Genomic DNA, 6,722 nt, shown 5'->3' with positions numbered 1-6,722 from the left:
AGAAAAAAAAGCTCTATTTAACTAGGGAATTGTAATAATTGAGATACTATTAATTGTATATTGTGTTGAAAGCAGAAATGGTTAAGTTGTGGTTTGGAGGAATATATGGGGGAAATTATTTGGTTTATTATTATTGGTAAATATAATTAATTGATTTGTAAGAAATTGGATTGCATGGAAATAATTGGAATATTCATGTTCATATTGATTAATATACAAAAAAGGTAGTTATGTAACTAATTGATTTATATTAAAATGTTGAATTCATATTAAACAACTGTAATATTACATAATTAACCAATGTGAGGATGGATATAAAAATAGATGACAATGGGAAGGGATATAATATAGAATAGAAGGGAAAAATTGAATTTGATTAAGATTAGAGATGAGGATGAAGGGTAATGTTGGTTTTTTACAAAAATAGATGAGGAATAAATATGGCAAAAAGGAAATATAGAAATTGTAAATTTAATTGAAATAACTAAACACTGTTTAAATTTATGAACCGGCCAAATACTCTGTTCAAAGAAAATATATTGTATGTTTGTATGTGTGTTTCTAATTATTGTTATTTATTCATATTTGTTCTCTTTTATTCTTTAAAGTTTAACAATTCATTCTTTATCTTAATATCTTTATATTTGTTTGGGGTTGGCTTTCTTCCCTTTCATCTTTTTTATTGTACAGCAATCTTTCTCCTCAAACCTACCACCTCTCTCTTTTCTTTCCTTCTTACTTTCTCTTCCTCACCTCTTCTTCTCCTCCCTACTTCCTTCCTTTCTCCTTCTCCTCCTCTCTTCCTCCCTCTCTTACCCTCACTCCTACTCTAATTTCCCTTCCCTTCCTTCATCCCTCTCTATTGCTGTATCCTTTTATACGTTTTTGCCCTATCTTGTCACCATGGTGAAGAGAAGCAGTTGTGAAATGAGTGACATGGTTGTTAAGAATGCTGCACGGGCATAAATGTGAGGATGGTCATAAGTGTGAGGACCAGTCAAAAGTGCGAGGACCTGTCAGAAATGACTTTTTTCAGCCCTCTGAGTAGTCCCTATACACATAGCCATGGCCACCCGGTCACATGACCAGCTAGCCACACCCACCCAGTCACATGACCTCCAAGCCACACCCACAAAATAAGCCACGCCCACAGAACCGGTAGTAAAAAAAATTAGAACCCACCCCTGGTTGGGGGTCACCACAACATGAGGAACTGTATTAAAGGGTCGCGGCATTAGGAAGGTTGAGAACCACTGCCCTAATACCTCCTATATTCAATGTTTATGATTTATGAGTATTCACAAAACTGATAAGAGAAAATTAAAGAAAATAGATATTACAGTTTCAAACCCCTTCATTAAGAAATATTTCAGATCATACTATTATTATTTCTACAATAACATATGCAAATGGAAGTCAATGTTCAACCTACATCTGAATTTATCTTTTACATTTCTTTTAAACTTTTGTGTTAGATTTTTGAGCAATAATGATCAAGTGATTCCCATTCAGATAATATAGCTCAGGCTAAAATTGCATGTATCAGAAATTCTGAAGTTTAGAGTTTTATATTTTACCTTACTCATCTGTGATACTGGATTGTTTTGTTCTTGTTGTTGATTTCCTACAAGGTTGACTTTCATAGCTTAAATTCCTTTTTATGCCATTAAAATTATATAATGTTTGGTAGGATGTTTCTATTTGTATGCACTTTTAACACACACACACACACACACACACACACACACAGTGAATGTGATAGATGTAATGTGCTAGATGCTGAAATAATATAATGTTCTTTGAATATTTTGGATTTCAACTCTCATAAACAGTGCTTGTAGGATTTCTACTATATTGTGAGGATCACCAACAGTTTGGAAATCGCCAAGTTTTCTATCTTTCTATTACACATATTGCCAATTTTATTCCTTAATTGTAATCTTATCATTGCTTCACTTACTTCTTCCCCAAACCTGGTAGAACATATACTGTAAGCTTAGAAATAGCATTTGAAGGTAATATGAATGATTAGAACTACATTCCTCTGATTAAAAAAACATGGACATGATAAAAGTTGACCTCAACAAAGCATCTGACAAGTATCCTATGCCAACTTGGGACTAGGTATCATAACTATTAGGTGGACTCACAATTGGCTTGAAAGCATAATGAAACTGTGCTTATCAATAGGTCCTCATCAAAGTTCATCAAATAAGACAAATACTATCCCTGAAATCAAATCTCAGTTATTTTTATTCATGACTTGAACCATAACGTGGAAGGAATTCCTCTAAAAATTGGAAGAGGTAGCTAACTCTCTTGAAGATTGAAATTCAGATAAATCTTGATAGATAAAATGTCCATCAGATGGACAATTCCTTTTTTCAGCAATAGCATGTGTGAAAATTTATTGAACTATAAATAACCACAGGCTGAATATGAATCTGAATTGTGATGAGGCCATTAAAAAGACAAATACAGTTTTAGTTCTAATGAAAGAACAGTTTCTAATCATGGAAGAATTAGCTTCACTGTATTCTGCTTTGGCACACACCAAGTATTATGTGCAACACATTTTAAGAAGCATTCAGAGAAATGAATAAGTATAAAAAGGAGCAATAAAAATAATCAAGAAACCAGGTCTTTCAAGGAGAAATTGAGGAAGCTTTTTTAACCTTGAAAAAAATATGATTGAAATATAACTTCTGATATAGCTGAAGGATGATTTCTACTATCCCAAAGCGACTCAGATAAAATTATGATCTTTGCTGGAAGATTTCAAATGAAAATATTACTATCTAATAGTATAAATTATCTGCAACACTAATTTACAGCTATAAGATGGTAGAGTGACAGTATGCCCAGTACGTGCTGTTGTTCATGTTTGTATTTGTTTTCTTTTATTACTCAAGCTTTTGGAAGCAATGATGAAGGAGCTGCACTATTTCCTGATGAGTTTATTCTGGGTATAAATATTGGCAAAGTGAAAGCAGATTACATGGAGCATATTGCTCAAATAATTGAAACAAACAGTTAAATATATTTCTAGGTTGGTGAGTTTAATATAAGGCCCATATACGTTGCCAGGAGGGAGGAGGAGATCTCATCATTGCCAAGATTATTGATTTTCTAGTGGCAGAAAACTAGCTACTTTGAATGGGGCACTAGGCAGATGAAGCTGAAATTCTCTGCTTTGAAAATTTTTGGTCTTCTGATGCAATCAGATTCCTTCTTCTTCCAGGAAGTGTTCTTTCACTATTACATGCTGCTTTCCTACAATATAAGCATTATCTCACTAATTGTCTGTTGCCAGAAATTTTATTTACCAGCAGCTAGTGATCAATGTGGTGGGTTTTTTTTGCAAGGGATTACACCTTTTTGCACCAAGATAAAAATTTAATATTTAGTTGTAGATTGCCTTTCCATACTATATTATAGGCTTCAATAACATTTCTTAGTAATTATGAACATATATACCAAAGATATTAAAGTACTACTGAAAACAATTCTTTTGAATTCTTGTCATATTCGCCTAGTCATCTTTTGCCATGCAACAGGTAATGATTCTTCAACGTGAGCCAAGATTCCATTGATATACCTGCCTTTAAGACTACATTATTCTAATTGCCTCTTCCAATCCCTGTAAAAGAGAGAAGCCATGGTAAGATTAAGCTGTAAAAAAAAAAAGGCAAAATATGAGATGCAATGGGAAGGAGGTTTCCTATACCAGTGATCCTCCTACATTTTTCAGGAGATGTCATCTTGCACAGCTTCAATCTCATTTCCCTACACTCTTCAGCTCTAAAGTAAAAGAGGTTCACATCTGTAAACCATGACTGCAAGTACTATATACAGAAGGGGGAATGATCACATATTATTGAAGATTTCTTTATATTACATAATTTGCAAGGCACCAATATTTAGTGCTCTGTGTTTAAAAACAGTTAATCTCACACAGTGGTGGGAATCAAATTTTTTAACAACCAGTTCTCTGCCTGGCAGAGTGGGCATGGCTGGATGGGTGTGGCTGGGTGAGCATGTGGCTGGGTGGGCATGGCCAACTCAACATTATGTCAAGGGGTGCCTCGCCCGGCCCCTCCTCTCCCAGCCATTCCTTATCATGCCTGGCCTCAATGTATCTATAGTTCTGTAAAAATGTTGTTTACCTTTTTCTTTATTATCTGCATCTACATACTATAAATGTACTTTCATGGACCACTGAAAGGAGGAAATGGCTCTTATGCTTTGCCCAAGAGTGTGATAGGCAGGTCAAAAAAAAAGTTTTTGAGGGGCTGCCACAAAGAAGGGGAGGCAATATATTTTCCAAAGCAGCAGAAGCCAAAACAAGAAGCAATGGATGGAAATGAACAAACAGAGAAGCAACCTAAAACTAAGGAGAAACTTCCTGACAGTGAGAACAATTAACAATTAACTACTTGTCTCTAGACGTTCTGGGTGCTCAGTCACTGGAAGTTTTTAAAAGACTGGACAGCCATTTCTCTGAAATTGTATAGGGTCCCACCAAGGTCCCTTCTAAGTGTTATTCTGTTATTCTGACACCTTTCCCAGGCCCTCCACTCAGATTTTGGCATCCTGTTTTCCTGCCTGAGCAGGGGATTGGCCTAGAAGACCCCCAAAGCCCCTTTCAACTCTGTTATTCTGTTATTCCTGAACTAAATAGCTAAGACCCTCATTGGGATCCTCTCTCTTTTGCTCTCTCTGGACTAATGATTTAAAGAGCTGCCTCTAGACATTCATTTTAATAAGGTTTTTAGAAACCTGCAGTTGAAAATTCTTCATGTCTCCCTTCCCTAAAGACCCAATTTCATTTGGAATTTAATTCCAAGCTGATTGCCCTTTTGGCATTTCTCTTCATACTTCTCCAAAATGCACCCCCATAAAGCCACATTTCTCTCTCAGACACACACTTCAATTTAAGCAATTTCTCTGTCTTGGAGACATAGGCTCCATAGGCTAGAAGAAGGTACCTTGGAGGTCTTATACTTATCCATCCTGAAGGCAAGCCTCAGAGCTGCAGTGTTGGCAGAAGGCGAGCTCCAGAGTGGCTGCGGTGGAGGCAAGCAGGAAGACAGTGCCTAGGGGTTAAAATGGTAGGAGCTGGCATTGGTCTAAAGAGTCAAGAAGAATTGGATAAATCCCACTCCTTAGCATCATCTTATTGCACCATCCATGGATGATAGGTGAATCATTTTAGATTATATCCAAAACAAACAAAAATGTGTCAGGAAGAGGGACTGTCGAGTGTCAGCCATTCCCTCGACACATGATCCCGGGCACTGTGACAAGCCAGAAGAACAGAGACACGGTGAAGGGGGGTGTTGTAGCGTTTAGCAGGGCACGGTGATATCAGGTGGTGGACGGTATAGGGAATCTGGGGACAGGGTCAATAAAACGATGTCAAAGGAAACAAACGCCCTTCAATACGAGGGACAGCGAGATCCGGAAGTAACTGAAGGAGTAAATAGCGTGGTCACTTTAAATGCACAATTGAGCAAGGGCGGGGCGCTTGGGGGTGTTCTATAAAGCCAGATAAGTGGAGGAATCAGGCGTCTCCGACTTTGTTTTTCATCAGAAAACTTCAGCGCTTACTGTATGACCACCGTGTAAGCTACGATTAAACTGGATAGCTTCACCTTTGAGTGTGTGTGTGTGGTGTTTGTTCGGTGGAGCACAGGTGGTTCCAGAGGAGGCTGACAGAAAGTCGGCTGACAGGGACATAATTTTAACACCTGTATAACTGGTCATGATTTAAAGCTGCCTTAGATATGGCCAAGGATCAGATGAAGGTGATATCGTGGAGACACAGCAGAAGAAAATTACTGGGAAATGTCTGTGCATAGATACATATGCAGATAGGAACTACTTTCCAAAGACTTCGTTATATAACATGAACATGGTTACTTCTAATAATACATCCTTTTTCTATTTCTTTCAAGAAAGCAAAGAGCAGATATAGCAAAATAAATGATTTATCAACTGACAATAAATCTATACAATAAAAATAAGCAGAACAGTTTATTCAATAATATTAAGCTACTTTCCACCACTGTAGGAATCTGCATATATCTGAGGCACCCAGTTAATTCTATCACGTAGCAATAAAACAGTGTTAAACATTTGTTCCTAAGATTATTGGTCATGCAGTAGAGTTAATCATTTTCAACTGTAAAGTTCTGGACTCTTACTAGAATGGGGTCCCACTGAATTCAATATTTTACAGCTGAAAGATGAGACTGGGATAGAGATCTAGCTTAGTGTCTTTCAATTTCAGCAACTTTAAGATATGTGGACTTCAACTCCCAGAGTTCCTCAACCAGCATGGGGTTGAAATCCACACATCTTAAAAGTTACTTGTTGTGAAAGCCGAACCACAATAAGTTTGGAGATCTTATTAGTAGATTTAGATTACTGTACTCCAAAAGTGCTTTTCCAAAAGGCAACTGGACTTTCTTGGCTTTTTCCTTTAAAACATTTTGCTTTTAATTCAAGAAGCTTCTTCAGTTTTTCATGGATGAGAAGCAAAACCTTTTCAAGAAAAATAAATCAAGACAGTCCAGTTGCTTTTTGGGGCAACCATGACTTGGATGATTGAAGATTTCCACAGATATTTAGATGTAGATTAGTCTCTCATTTCAAATTTGGAACAATGATGGTTCATTCCTGTTACCCAGATAACCAGGTATGTAAGGTGCAAAAGAATC

The 6,722-nt window shown here is 36.8% G+C and overlaps 1 long non-coding RNA gene across 1 annotated transcript; it reads right to left on the bottom strand.

Annotated features, from left to right (window-relative positions):
* Window positions 1-3,301: 3,301 nt before the first annotated feature.
* LOC148114282 (uncharacterized) lies at window positions 3,302-5,096 on the bottom strand. Its single transcript, XR_015734276.1, has 2 exons — window positions 4,989-5,096; window positions 3,302-3,640 (listed from the first exon to the last, which is right to left on the bottom strand). It is a non-coding gene; the product is annotated as an uncharacterized LOC148114282 (long non-coding RNA).
* Between the last annotated feature and the right edge of the window lie 1,626 nt (window positions 5,097-6,722).

This window comes from Pantherophis guttatus, chromosome 4 (genome assembly GCF_059756535.1).
Source record: "Pantherophis guttatus breed Tessera chromosome 4, ASM5975653v1, whole genome shotgun sequence".
In the NCBI taxonomy this organism is placed as follows: Eukaryota; Metazoa; Chordata; class Lepidosauria; order Squamata; family Colubridae; genus Pantherophis; species Pantherophis guttatus.
The sequence above is the reverse complement of the archived record's forward strand: the minus strand, read 5'-3'. Positions and strand labels throughout refer to the sequence as shown.